We start from the raw sequence: 14810 nt of genomic DNA on the forward strand, positions 1-14810 counted from the left end.
CACTTTTATGTGACTATTGATAACTGATTTCTTCTTTCTGAAAACAACCTGTCCATATTCTTTGACTATCAGTTGAGGAATGGCTTTTATTTTTATAATTTGCCTTAGTTCCCTATATATGGGACAAATGAGGCCATTATTAGAGAAACTTGATATAAAATGTTTTCTCCAGTTTCCTGCTTTCCTTCTCATTTTGACTATCAATTTTGTTTGTACAAAACCTCTTTAATTACATGTAATCAAAATTATCCGTTTTATTTCCCATTTTCTTTTCTTTCTCTTACTTGATCAAAAACTCCTCCCTTATGCATAGATCCAACAGGTAACTTTTTCCAAATCCTCCAATTTACTTTGGAAATCACCCTTTAAATCATTTATCCCATATTGACCTCATTTTGGCCTGAGATGTTGGTCTGTGTCTAGTTTCAGTCAAACTGCTCCTCTTTTAACCAGCGATTTTTATCAAGGAATGAGTTCTTGCCCCAAGAGCTTGGATCAAACAGTGCATTACTATTATGCAATGTGGGCTTCTTATACACTACTGTATAATGGGACTCCAGTCCACTGATCCACCTTTCTTTTTCTTAGCCAGTACCAGCAGGTTTTCATCTTTACACTTTGTAATGTAACCAGTTTGAGATCTGGTACTGCTAGGGGGTGAAATGCTCACTTTTTAAAAGATTAAAGAGAAAATAAGTTTTCTGTGATCTCTGTAGACCTCCAGGGAATTTCCTTTTATTTTTTTTTCAGTCATTCATCCTTTAATATGTATTTAGGTCTACTCAGTATTTAGCAAAGCCCATCACATGTAATGAAGGGCATTCCTAGAGACTGGTGCTAAGGAAGCAGAACATAATTACTGTCTTTAAAGTAACAAAAGAATGAAAAGAGTTGATTAGGGGAGTTTTTCCCCTTCCCTGCTAAATACACAGGAATTTAATGAGCATGTCTTTTCCCTCTGGAAAATGTCCAGTCAAGTACAAATGGAAGTTCCAGGAGGAATGTGTGAAGGTAGGAAAGGTGGCAAATACTTAGGAGAACTGGTGAAGTCTGGAAAGTTAGCAGTGGAACCAAGAGAGAAGCATTCAGAGGATAAAGACAACTGCAGGTTGGTTTCAGTTGTTGGTGCTACCTCCAAGAAATTGGGCGGCTGGAACTTGGGGAGTCAACCTAGTCAAGTAGCCTTTTTTGCTTACTCAGTAATGAGGATGCATGGTTAAGAGAGGGTAATCTCTCCCCTCAAGCAGCTTCCATTCTCAAAAGGGAAGCTACAGAAAAACCAGAGTGGGGAAACACGATGACTAAGTGCAAAGGATGACTTCTAAGCTCAAAATGGAAGTTCTGAGAACTCACCAAAGGGAGAAGGGTACCTCTTCTGAACAGAGCCATGTTTCTGCCCTTATCTACAAGAGGCAGCCAACATCTGGGCTTTGGCCCTCGGTAGGGCAGCCTTTCCTGGCTACGGTCTCCTCCCCCTCACCCCTGTAATGACTGGTTTAGACCCAAGACACCTCCCTGTTCCTTTTGGCTCTCTCATAAGGCAAGGTCTTGAGAGTGGGCATTTTCAACCCAAGAGATGGCAGCATCAAAGCAGTGGTGGAGGCTGGAGTTTCTGTAGAACATTATAGAAATTGAGATGAAGTTGCCCTTGTGGCCCAAGAGGGGAGTTCATGAATAATCTCCCTTCTAGGGATAGGAGAAAGGAATTTCCTAAATCCAATCTAGCCTTCCAGATAAGAAGAATGACTTCTTGAGCAGCCTTGGGGGTTGCCTTGAAAGTGATAGCACATTTGAGAGGTTGGAGATCTGATCTTTTATCAACCAGCCAATCCCTTATCAAGCATTTGTGGAGAACCTCCTATGTCCTAAAGAGAGAAAAAGGCACTGGCTCAGAAGGCACATTTGGAGAAATGTGATCCCTGGAGAACAGTCAAGGCCTAAGGCCAGAAGATAGGGGAGCAGAAGACCTGGACTCTGCTCCCAAGGATTCCCTGTCTAGCTGTTCCAACATTTGTTTGCTGGGTCACAGGGAGGGATATGAGGTCAACCACAGGCCCATGACTTGACTGAGAAGTATCAGATAGGATATTCCTATGAGTCTTTTATGTCTTCTGCATTTTCTGTGAAGCAAAATATTGTCCTGTACTCCAGATGCCTTTGTTACCTCCAGGGTTTATGTAGGAGGTGAGGATCACACCTTTCCCTTTTACCCTTATCTGTGGACATTTAGACCTGCATTTCTAGTCTTGGAGAACCACTGCTCGGCCCACAACACTCTCACCCTTCCTGTTCTATACCCTGTCTTCAGGGGCAGTACTGGGAAGGCTGCCTCTAGTCTGAGGGTTAAGGAACCCCCCCCCCATTCTCACACTCTGGCTTTGCTAGTTACAGCTCTCATTCTGTTGCCAATTCTCTTTTTGATGGCCTACCTCTCTTTTGAAGAAGTTTTTCTGCCAACTGCAGCTCCTTATTGAACCAAAACTTCCATATCTCTCAAACTCACAAGGTCACCTCCAGTCCCAGACACTTTCAACCTTTGGTTAGGTCACCTAAAAACAGGAAAACAGAAACTCAAAAAGGGAAAAGGCAGACAGAGGCTATGGTAGAACTCTCCTAGTTGAAACCCCTTTGCACTAGCTGCCCTATGGGCAAAGACAATACCAACCAGAGAAAGGCATGCCCCCTCCCCAGTCACATGGTGCCTCCTGGAAAGTATTATCCAAAAGTGAGCCAAACTGAGCAATCTGCTTTTAACAGTCCCCCGCCCCATGGCCTCTCATCCATTAGGGAAATGCCTAAGAGACCACCCAAGTTACCAAGACATTGGATCACCCCTCCCAAGACCCAAGTGATAACTCCTTGGAACCCACCAAAGTTTCCAAAAGATCTCTTGAGGCTCCTTTCCTGAGATGGTCAGAAGAGGCCAAATACACATTCCATCTGGAGATTTCCCAGAGTAAATTCTGCTTGTTACATAACAAGCTAAAGGGAGAAATTGAGCTTCAGGGTGAGCCCCAAAGAGCACACTAGGGCTGTATCATCTCAGGGTCTTGAGACAGTTGTAGAGTACCGCCAAATAGGAGGTTGGGTGGGACAACAGGTGAGTTTAATCTCCATCTATCAAATACTTCCAATTTTTTCTGCCTATGTCTTATTTGTACATAGTTCACTTGTCTCCTCTGAAAACAGTAATTTTATAACATATGTATGTATATATATATATATAGTAAACATTTCTGTAACACAAGTGATTGGAATTCATTAGAAAATAGGTGTGAGTGAGGTCCAGTTCTCATTTAGATATCTTTAATCAAGGCAATTTAGCAATTATAAAGTAAGTTTAGAGAGAACTTTAATTGTAAAGGGAGCAAAGACATATCTTAATCCCAACAAGAACCCCTCTAGCTATGCTATGGTTCTCTTCCTATCTTGCTCCCCCATCCTAGATTGGGGGACCTCACCCTTCTTTGATTGGACCAATTTGAGGTGGGTTTCAGGTCACACCTTCTGATGAACAAGGCTATTTAAGGACAACAGTAGGCCTCCATGGGCGGGGGGTGGGGTGGGGGTGGGGTGGCCTAGCCTATCTAGATCTTTCCCATGTATGCAAACTGGTTGGCAAAGTCTGAGACTTAGAAAAATATCAATAAATGTGTTTGTTAACCAAATTCTGTCTTTCTCTTTCATATCCATTAGGACAAACTCAGGGAAAGTTAACAATTATTTAACTCAGTTAAGACTCTTCCCCCTTTTGGGGAGGCAAAATTCCTACTCCCCATGAGGCTGTGAGCTCCCAGAAATCAGACATAGTTTCCCCCTTCTTTGTATTCTAGCTCTCAGAACAACTTCCAACACATAGTAGGTATCTCATTAATTGCTAATTGACTTATACATTCAAATCTATGTTAATATTTGTGGTGGAGACAATAGTAATTTCTGAAAAGGGGAGTCAAAAAAAGGTGATTTTTGATCTGAATCTTGGAGTGAAGGACTTCCGAGAGGAACAGGTAGGAAGGAAAAATATTCCAGACAAGGGACAGGGCTGGCTGTCCAGGGGATGCTGGAAAATCTTTAACCAGGATAGAAGACCTAGGACTCTCTTGGAAGCTTAATAGACTTCCTTCACATTTCCTCCTTCACTTTCCTAAGTCAAGACAATTAACAAAACAAAAAATCAGAACCTAATTTGTATTCTGAGGTGTAAATGCTCACCTTAGCACAGACTTTGCAGAGACTGAGGAGAGATCTAAATTTATGTGAGTCTGAGTAGGGAGGGAGGTTGAGAATAGTTAAGTAGGCTTCCAAGGTCCCATCTACCTTCCAATCTTGTAATTCTATGACCCTTGCCATCTACTTGAATGACTTCTTGTTGTTCAATCATATCTGACTCTTCTTCATTCCATGTGGGGGTTTCTTGGCAGAGATACTGGAGTAATTTTGCCATTTCCTTCTCCAGCTCATTTGACAGATGAGGAAACTGAGGCAAACAAGGTGAAGTGACTTGCCTGGGATCACTGAGTTAGGAAGTATCTCTGAGACCAGATTTGAACTCAGGAGGATGAGTCTGCCTGACTCTGGTCCTTCTATCTGCTTTATTGGTTTTTGTGAGGCAACAAGTGACTTACCCAAGGTCACTTAGCTAGTAAATACCAGTTGTCTGGGTCACATTTGAACTCAGATCCTCCTGACTCCAGGACTGGTGCTCTATCCACTGTACCACCTATCTGCTCCCCTTCTGTCTACTTCACTACCCAGTTGCCCTACACAAATGCCTACCACCATTTAATTGCTTGCTGTAGGGTTTCCCATAGTTCCATTTCCTTATTCATTCACTGAAAATCTTTTGAATGTCCCATTTATGCAAAGCCCACCACTCCAGTCCTAATTTAAAAGGGCTCATTGTTGAAACATTTCCCACCTTGGATTTAAGACAACAAATGCACTGCTCCTATTACTTTCATCTTAGAGTAGAAAAGGAAGTTAAACCTGCTTAAGGATACCCAGATGTGAGTGCTGGGGCTTAGAGTCCAATCATCTACAGTCCCAAGGCTGTTGCTAATCACTGACCTGGAGGATGGCCAGGCCACATACTTACCACCTGGACTGTGACCCTGCCTTTCCAGTTTGCAACAAAGGAGTGGGGAGAATGGAAAACCTAGCTGAGGACCCAATAGTGCAGTAGAATGGGCCCTGGAATCTGGAGTCCTAGGATCTGGGTTCAAATTTTGTTTCAAATGGGTACCACTAGTGTGACCCCAATTCTCCAAGCCTCAGTTTCCCTGTTTGTAAAACCAGAAGGGAAGTTGGATTAAATGATCTTTCTCTTGGGCCCTTCAAACTGAAACAACAGAGTTTACTAAGTCAAGGAAAAGGCCAAGTGAGTCAAAGTCCTGAGCTGGGGAGAGGGGGGCTTTAGAATGGAAATTCCTCAAGGACCCTAGTTTCTGCTTTTGTCTTCTAACCCTAGACTCAGCCTGGACCTCAGCCCACAGGAGGAAAAGCAGAAATGAAGAGCCTCATTTGATCTTGCCACCAAACCTGGCAAGCAGGGGCTCTTATGATTCCCATTTTACAGTTGGGGAAATTGAGGCTGAGATAGTGACTTGCCCAGGGTCATGCAGCTAGGCCTTGTCCCAGCCAGATTTTGACTCGTGTCTTCTAGATGTTGGTATAAAGGGGTTGCTGCAGTGGACAGAATGCCAGGCCTGGAGTCAGGAAGGCATGAGTTCAAATCCAATCTCAGATACTTCCTAACTGGGTGACCCTGGGCAAGTCACATTACCCTGTTTGTTTCAGTTTCTTCATCTGTCAAATGAGCTGGATAAAGGACGTGGCAAAACCACCCCAGTATCTCTGCCAAGAAAACTTCAAATGGAGTCACCAAGTGTTGATACAACTGAAAAAATGACTGAACAATAATTTCTTGACCCCAGGCTGGGCACCCTAGCCCCTAGGTTCCCAGCTGCCCAACATGCCGGCCGATGGATTGGATTGGTTGATCTGTGGCTTTGCTGATGGCTGGTCCTCTCCTTCCCCAGGCAGAACCTAACCCCCAGGCAGAACCTAACCCCCAGGACCTGCCAGACAGTCTTCCTGTCGGGTGTTGTTATGCTCCCCGCTTCCCCAGTTTTCTCATCCTCTTCCCTAATCATCCCCAACAATCCTCAAACTTGGCAAGTGAAGTTCTGTTGGGCTTCCTCCATCAGACCCATCATTCAGCAGAGCCCCAAACTGGAATCCATCAGTTTGCCAGGACTTGCCTCTACTTGAGCTGTTACCTGGGTCGCCCACAGACCAGGATGATTCATGGGAGGAAAGGTTAATGGGACAGGAAAAGACCAGTGTGCTCCTGTACTCTCCTTTGTGGGTGAAAGGGGCGGGTCGGAGGGATGCTTATGGATGCCCAGTCCCTTCTCCAGCCCTGTCAGGGCACATTCTTCTGACTGTTCATGCAGGTGCCTCTGGATCTCCTGTTTCTGGATTGTGCTGCCAAAGCTGCGGCAGCTGTGGCAAAAGGACATGTGTGTGTGTGTGTCTGTGTGTGTGTCGATGAGAATGCGTGACTGGGGTGGCATGTATCTCAGAGTGTGCGTGTGGGTGGGGGTGCCACATTTCAAGGTGGTGTTGAAGAACTCCTGGATCCACATCCGGAAATTTCTGCTTGTTGCCAGTCTCTGAACCTTCCCAGTCCCATCATTTATGGTCTCTGAGACTTTGGACATGCTCCTCCCCTCTGGGTCTCAGTGGCCTCAACTGTGCCATTGGGGCTGGGGTGGGATAATCACCAAGGTCAAGAGCCTGTGGGTTTAAGGAAGGGCCAGCCTCTGGTTTTTATTATGAGATCTCACTTGCAAGAAAGGGAGGATCAGAGCAGCTAGTAGATAGCAGAGTCAGGGGGACTCGAGCATTCAAATCTGATCTCAGACACTTCATAATTACCCAGCTGTGTGACCTTGGGTAAGTCACTTAACCCCTTGCCTTGCAAAACCAGAAAAAGAAAAAAAGAAAGGGAGGATCACAGCCTCTTCTCCAGTCTCCTCTCCTTCAAACCTCTTGATTTTGATTTGATTTTTACTTCATGTTCTCTTCAATATAGACCCTTTGTCTCCTGGACAGTCATGAAGCTCCTTGAGGGCAGGGATGGATTCCTTTTGATCTTAATGTCTCAGGACCTTGGGTTGTTCTTGGCACATGGTAGGCAATAATCTATGATTGTTGATAGATTAATTTGTGGGCAGCAGGAGTGGCTTCTGTTCTATATATCATTCTTCCTGAGGGACCCTGGTCAGGTCACTGAAACCTCTTTGTGCCTTAAAATCCTCATCTATAAGATGAGAACGATAATATCTCTCTCAAGCAGTAGTTTGAAGGATCAATTGAGTTAATGTATATAAAATACATTGCAGGGGTGGCTAGGTGGCACATTGTGTAGAACACTGGCTCTAGAGTCAGGAGGACCTGAGTTCAAATCCGACCTCAGACACTTCATAATGACCTGGCTGTGTGGCCTTGGGCAAGCCACTTAACCCCATTGCCTTGCAAAAAAAAATGGATAAAATACATTGCAAATTGTTGTTTCTGTTCAGTAATGTCCAACTCTTCATGACACTCTTTGGGGTTTTCTTGGTAGAGATGCTAGAATGGTTGGCCAGTTTCCTCTCCAGTTCATTTTATGGATGAGGAAACTGAGGCAAACAGGGTGAAATGACTTGCCCAGGGTCACCCAACTACTAAATATCTGAGGTTACATTTGAACTCAGGAAGATGAGTCTTCCTGACCCCCAATCTAGTATTTTTTTTTTTTAGGTTTTTTGCAAGGCAATGGAGTTAAGTGACTTGCCCAAGGCCACACAGCTAGGTCATTATGAAGTGTCTGAGGTCGGATTTGAACTCAGGTCCTCCTGACTCCAGGGCCAGTGCTCTATTCACTGTGCCACCTAGCCACTCCCAAATCTAGTGTTGAGCCACCTACCTGCCCATTGCAAACTTTAAAGTGTTATAAAAATGCCAGTTGTTTTCATGTTGTATTTTGTTTGTGGAATTCAAATATTATATGCTTGCCATTGTATACTATGTTATATTGCATAATACTCTGCATATTTTATGAACATCTTGGCAGACAAGATAGCAAAGCACAAAGAGTCAGGAGAAACCTGAGTTCAAGGATTGCCTCTGGTCCTTCCATGCCTTATGACAATGGCCACATCATTCAATGTCTCAAAACTTGAGTGTTCACCTCTGGAAACTGTGACTAGGGATACTGACATCACCCGTACCAGAGCACTGGTGCCAAGACTGAATGAGGTGGGGGCAGCTATATGACCCTGGGGTCAGGAGGACCTGTGTTCAAATGTGATCTCAGATACTTCATAATTGCCTAGCTGTGTGACCTTGGACAAGTCACTTAACCCCATTACCTTAAAGGAGCCCCTCAGATAATGTCTCTATGGGATCCTGGGTCCCAGATGGAGTGAATGACCTGTCCAAGGTCCCACACAGCCCGTCCAGGATCCTTGTCTAGGTTCCCAGCTTCAGATCCCAGGCTGTTTCTGTGACATCAGGGAGGCCGGCCTGGGTCTCTCAGGGCGGTCCCCAGGGCTCAGAGGCAGAGAGTGGATGACAATCCCTAAAGGCCAGCGTGAGGCAGCAATCCTCCTGGCAATGGCCTGGACTAGGATGATGGTGCTGGAAGTGAGGCCACCCCTACTCATCATAGCCCAGGAACTGCCCCGAGATGCCCAGCCCCTGCTGGGTGGTCTTGCCCAAGGCCACCCTGTCCGCTGGGACAGCCACTCTGTGGGGTAGGAGGGGCGGGTCGTCTTCTACGGGCCAGGCTTGACCAAGCGGTCAGAGCAGCCGGCCCCTGGCAGGCTCTGCTGGGCAGGGTCAGCTCTGCCACGTGTCACCCTAGTGACCCTGGGCATGGTCCTCCCTCCCCGGCCTCAGTTGGCTCATTGTAAAATGTGAGTCTGGACAAAGGTCAGAGGTGGTCCGGGCAGGCTGACCGGGCCCGGGGTTGGCATTAGAGTCCAGGGTTCAAGCCCTTCTCTGCCCTTTACTGGATGGGGGCACCTCATCGAATGCCTTCGGGCCTCAATGTGCACGGAGGGGAAAATCATCCTCGTCCCGGCCGGGAGCCCTTGCGCTGTCCCTGGCATCCGCCTCTCGGGGGCTCAGCTTCCCCACTTACAAAAGGAACTGGAGGAGTTGGAGGGGCTGATCCCCCCGCTTCCGCTTGGCCTGCTGGGAGCTGTAGTTCAGCGCGGCACAAATTGAGGGGTCCGGGGACACTAAGGGTGACACCGGCGCCGATGCCGCTGGAGGCCCCGGCCGGCTTGGTGTTTGTCTCTGCCGCAGCAGCCCCTCCCCGGCCCGGGCCGGACTCTCGTAGCTGCTGGTTTCGACACGAGGCCCCGGACCACGCGGTCCAGTCTGCGGGAAAGCCGGAGGCGGGCCGCCTGCCGAGCGCCGGCCTAGCCGCTCGGCCTGCTGGGAGTTATGGCTCCGAGGGAGCCTGAGCTCCCGGGGTCCGCGCGTCCCCTCCCAGCTCCCGCACGGACGGCTGGGAGTTGTAGTTTCACGGGAGACCCAGGTGGGAGCGAGAGTGGGACTGCGTTTCCCAGGAGGCCGCGGGGCCCCGGCCCGCAGGCGCGTGCGCGGCCCGTTTCCCCTCGCAGCCCAGGCCCCGCCCGTTTCCCGCCCAGCCCCGCCGCCCGCCCGGCCGCCCGCCCGCCCTCGGCCCCGGCCCGGCCCCGGCCCCGGCCCCGGCCCGCCCCGCTTCTGCCGCCCGGGCTGAGGAGGAGGCGGCTCCATGTTTTCTGGCCTGCGAACGGCGGCGGCGGCCTCCACCAAAAGCGGGGAGCACGCAGGTAACCCCGCACCCCGAGCCCCGGGCGCCTCCCGCCCCGGGAGACCAGGCCCCGGCCCCGCCCCCTCCCCGCCTCGGCTCCCCCCAGGAGGGGACCCCGCGGGCCCCTTCCCCGCCCGGGCCCCCGGGCCCCCCAGGGCCACGCGAGGAGCCTGGAGGGGTGCACCGCCCCCTGCCTTGGGGCGGGGCGGGCGCAGGGTCCTGCTTGCCGGCCCTCCAGTGTGCCCCGGAGCAGTGTGTGGGGGTGTCCTGCCCAGAGTAGTGTAGGGGATGCCCTCCCCCGTGCCCCCTGCCCAGAGCAGTGTGTGTGTGCCCTCCCCCGTGCCCCCTGCCCAGAGCAGTGTGTGTGCCCTCCCCCGTGCCCCCTGCCCAGAGCAGTGTGTGTGTGTGCCCTCCCCCGTGCCCCCTGCCCAGAGCAGTGTGTGTGTGTGCCCTCCCCCGTGCCCCCTGCCCAGAGCAGTGTGTGTGTGTGCCCTCCCCCGTGCCCCCTGCCCAGAGCAGTGTGTGTGTGCCCTCCCCCGTGCCCCCTGCCCAGAGCAGTGTGTGTGTGCCCTCCCCCGTGCCCCCTGCCCAGAGCAGTGTGTGTGCCCTCCCCGTGCCCCCTGCCCAGAGCAGTGTGTGTGTGTGCCCTCCCCCGTGCCCCCTGCCCAGAGCAGTGTGTGTGTGCCCTCCCCCGTGCCCCCTGCCCAGAGCAGTGTGTGTGTGTGCCCTCCACCGTGCCCCCTGCCCAGAGCAGTGTGTGGGGGTGCCCTCCCCGTGCCCCCTGCCCAGAGCAGTGTGTGTGTGTGCCCTCCCCAGTGCCCCCTGCCCAGAGCAGTGTGTGTGTGTGCCCTCCCCATGCCCCCTGCCCAGAGCAGTGTGTGTGGGTGCCCTCCCCTGTGCCTCCTGTCCAGAGCAGTGTGTGTGGGTGCCTTCCCCGTGCCCCCTGCCCAGAGCAGTGTGTGTGGGTGTGCCCTCCCCTGTGCCCCCTGTCCAGAGCAGTGTGTGTGGGTGCCTTCCCCGTGCCCCCTGCCCAGAGCAGTGTGTGTGGGTGCCCTCCCCGTGCCCCCTGCCCAGAGCAGTGTGTGTGGGGGTGCCCTGCCCCCTGCCCAGAGCCGTGTGTGGGGGTGCCCTCCCCATGCCCCCTGCCCAGAGCAGTGTGTGGGGGTATCCTGCCCAGAGCAGTGTGGGGGATGCCCTCCCCTGTGCCCCCTGCCCAGAGCAGTGTGTGTGGGTGCCCTCCCCCATGCCCCCTGCCCAGAGCAGTGTGTGTGGGAGTGCCCTCCCCATGCCCCCTGCCCAGAGCAGTGTGTGTGGGGGTGCCCTCTCTCATGCCCCCTGTCCAGAGCAGTGTGTGTGGGTGCCCTCCCCATGCCCCCTGCCCAGAGCAGTGTGTGGGGGTGCCCTCCCCGTGCCCCCTGCCCAGAGCAGTGTGTGTGGGTGTCCTGCTCAGAGCAGTGTGGGGGATGCCCTCCCCTGTGCCCCCTACCCAGAGCAGTGTGTATGGGGGGTACCCTCCCCTGTGACCCCTCCCCAGAGCAGTGTGGGGGGTACACTCCCCTGTACTTCCTTTCCAGAACAGTGAGGGAGTGCCCTCTTCTGTGCCCTCCGCCCAGAGCAGTTTGTGTGTGTGTATGTGTGTGTGTGTGTGTGTGTGTGTGTGTGTGTGCTGCCCTCCCCTGTGCCCCCTGCCAAGTGACCAGGAGTCAGCCCTCCTTGAGGTGGGGTGGAGTTGGAGTTTCCTGCCTCATCTTGATTTCTGCCAACCCTATTTGCCCCACCCTGTTGGTTCTGAGTTCAGTAATGAACTCCCTGCCACGAGGTGATTCCCTTTAAAGATCCTCCTTCCTTTGTAGATATTCCCACTCTTATTGGACTAGACAGTTTGGAACAGATGCTTTTGGCCATATTAGGGTGGAAGGATGGAGAGAGGAGATGCCGAAGGCCCAGCTAGTCATTGCAGCCATGACTAGTCTGCAGCAAAGGGCAGGCCCTTTAGAAACTAGGCTCTGCCACCTGGCACCCACGTTGAGTCACCGTGGGCAGGCCTGGTGGGGTGATTGAACAGAGGCCCCTTTCAGCCAGTACCCTGGTCCTGCCACCCGGAGTCTTCTCACTGTTACTCAACTTTTACGAAGCCTGCCCTGGGAGCGTGAAACTTCAATTATTTTTAACCTGGATCTCTCTGCCTCAAGAGACTGGAACCAAAAACGTGGCGAGATTGTGATGTTCTCTCAGGTTTTCTCACATGACTGAAAAAGAGAACAAACTTCAATTGCGGAAAGTTTTCACAAGATTTTGAACGTGTTCCTTTTTCTGAAAAGAGAGTTGAAGGGAGATCGGGAAAGAACTAACTCACAACTCGCCCCCTCATCCCCCATCCCCATCCTGAATATAACATGTGGAAGCTTCTACAGGTTCCATTTGTGACCTTTGTAGACTTAAAAGATGAGTGAGGAACCTAGTTGGGAAAACTTATTGACAGCCAACAAATTGCAGGGCCCTCTGTTGGATCTGAGGAGTTGTACTTCTGGAGTGAATAGAAGAAGGCAGCCAGGGCAGGGCTCTTGTTTCTATTTTTTTTAGGGAGTCTTTTTTAATTGATGAAATAGTAAGAAGGAGAACTTGGGGTTTTAAAAATGTTTCAAAATTTTATTTCTGTTCTGTGATTCTAGAAAGTTTCCTGAAGACTGACAGGTTAAGTCATAGTCCGGGGTCTCATATCTGCCCTCTGTAGGAAATGAGATTTGAAACCAAGCCTTTTCTTCTGAACATATGGTAATGGGGAAAAAAGTCCCAGAGGGACATGCTCTAGTATGATGTTTCTTAAAGAAGATCCTGACATCAGAGAGGTGATGCCATGACAAGCTCATGAATTGGATTTGAGTGAGGAGTGGGTGGACTAAGGTCCCAGCCTCACTTTCACCTCCAGAGCCATCTGGGTCTGGTGGCCAGATGTGGATCAGGATGACCGGAGATGGTCCTGGATGGGAGGCAATCAGGGTGAAGTGACTTGCCCAGGGTCCCACAGCTAGGAAGTGTCAGTTGTCTGAGGTGGGATTTGAATCAAGGCCAGTGCTCTGGATCAGACCATAGCACAAAGGGTCAGATCAGCCAAGTTGAATATTGACTTAGCAAGCCACAGCTTAACAGTATCTCTGTTTTATTGTATTTTTATTTATTTTGTTGAATATTAGCCAGCTACATTTTGGTTTGGTTTGGCAGCTGTGCCTCTCAGGTCCAGTCCTTGTATTTAATCCTTTGCTATAGTCAGTGGAAGGCTGCACTCAAGTCCTGACTCTGACACATCCTGACTGAATGCTTTGGGCAAGTCACTCATCTCAGTGCTCTAGGAAGCTCTTCCAAGACTTAGGATCCAGAGAAGGAGCTAGTTGCATATATGGAGAGAGTTTTCTCATCTGTGAGGGCTTTAGACCAATGAACTCACAGGGTCTGGCCTTCTTCCTTATAATTCCAGGGATGGTTCCACATTCACACTTTTTTTTTTAAAGGTTTTGCAAGGCAAATGGGGTTAAGTGACTTGCACAAGATCACACAGCTAGGTCATTATTAAGTGTCTGAGGCTGGATTTGAACTCAGGTCCTCCTGACTCCAGGGCCAGTGCTCTATCCACTGCGCCACCTAGCTGCCCCCACACTTTGTTTTATGAGCCCAGTTTTGTCCTAGGGCACATGGCTCTTAAAGGTCCTGTAGTTAACACGATTCCCTAAGAAAGGAAGCATGTCCTCGCTTAGCATTTCTTGTCATGATCATTTTCACGTATTTGACATTGTGATTCTGAGATCAGAAATACTCAAAAAGATGGCACTTTGGAACATGCTCTATGAAGGTTAACTCATTCTCAAAGAATTAGACCAGGGCAGGTGTGTGTGTGTATGTATGTATGTGTGTGTGTGTGTGTGTGTGTATATTTTTTTTTTTTTTTGCCTAGGCAATGGGATTAAGTGACTTCAGCTAGGTAACTATTAAATGTCTGAGGCTGGATTTGAACGCAGTGCCTCCTGACTCCAGGGCTGGTGCTCTAGCCTCTGAGCCACCCAGTTGTCCTTAATTTTTAGAAAATACATACTTTGTTGATTAAAACAAAACAGAAGAGCTTACCAAACAATAGTTTAAATACCTTTTAGAGTAGAGAGCTCCAGCTGTGGAATTAGTGGCCTTGGCTTCACATATCACCTTTGATACTTCCTTACCTGGGTGACATTGATCATGCAGCCTCCCTGGGCCTCAGTTTTCCTCATCTGTAAAATAAGGGGGTTGGGCTTCTGAGGTCCCGTCCAGCACTAGAGTAAGTCTCCTGGTTTTAAAACATTTGATGCTGATAGAAGCCTCACGCGTTGGGTTTTTTCTTTGGTGGGAAGGATGATGGCTGATAGGAAAAAAGGATTTATATTCTCTTTGGAATAAATTTGAAAGTATCCTACATCATCCCTAGTCTTCCCTCTCACTTCATTGAAAACAAACAGACTGTGATGCAGGCCAGTAGCTCCCTGTAGCCTAGAGTCTGGAGAGGGAGCAGAGGCTTCTACTCACAGTTGCTGGGGCAGCCCGTGCTGACATATGAACCGAATTCGTCTGCCCGGGAGGCAACTCCCCTGTTCCCCAGCTAGGCTGAAGCTTCTTGGGCTCCATTTTTAAATGTTTCTTTGAAATCTGAGGATACCTCCCAGGAGTGTGGGAAAGAGCTTCTGACCCTTTTCAGTTTGTTAGATGCCAGTGTATTAGCCAAGGTCCTGCCTGAGCACACAGTAGTCAATTGGAAATTTAGAAGGGCCTGCATTTTGTGATACACTATAAATGATAGAAAGCAGAGAATGAGAAGTGGAAGGACCTTTAAAACTTAGGCCTGGAGACTTGGTAATTAGGAGCCAATCCAAGTTTGAGCCTATGATGCAGCATCTGTGATCAGAGATAGTGCCACACCATGCAAATGTCTGGGCTA

At 49.8% G+C, this 14810-nt stretch overlaps 1 protein-coding gene and 1 long non-coding RNA gene across 3 annotated transcripts in view; one reads left to right on the plus strand and one right to left on the minus strand.

Moving 5' to 3' along the window:
• Window positions 1-656: 656 nt before the first annotated feature.
• Window positions 657-9651, minus strand: LOC141518857 (uncharacterized). The gene is made up of 3 exons (XR_012477292.1): window positions 9191-9651; window positions 2430-2549; window positions 657-1865 (listed from the first exon to the last, which is right to left on the minus strand). It is a non-coding gene; the product is annotated as an uncharacterized LOC141518857 (long non-coding RNA).
• A 47-nt stretch (window positions 9652-9698) lies between these two features.
• ATL3 (atlastin GTPase 3) overlaps window positions 9699-14810 on the plus strand; it is a 44492-nt gene continuing 39380 nt past the window's right edge. For both annotated transcript variants that reach the window (XM_074231219.1, XM_074231221.1), the window contains exon 1: window positions 9699-9869. The gene's annotated coding sequence lies outside the window, so the exon portion shown is untranslated. The remainder of the gene's footprint in view (window positions 9870-14810) is intronic.

This window comes from Macrotis lagotis, chromosome 3, assembly GCF_037893015.1.
Source record: "Macrotis lagotis isolate mMagLag1 chromosome 3, bilby.v1.9.chrom.fasta, whole genome shotgun sequence".
NCBI classification, from domain to species: domain Eukaryota; kingdom Metazoa; phylum Chordata; class Mammalia; order Peramelemorphia; family Peramelidae; genus Macrotis; species Macrotis lagotis.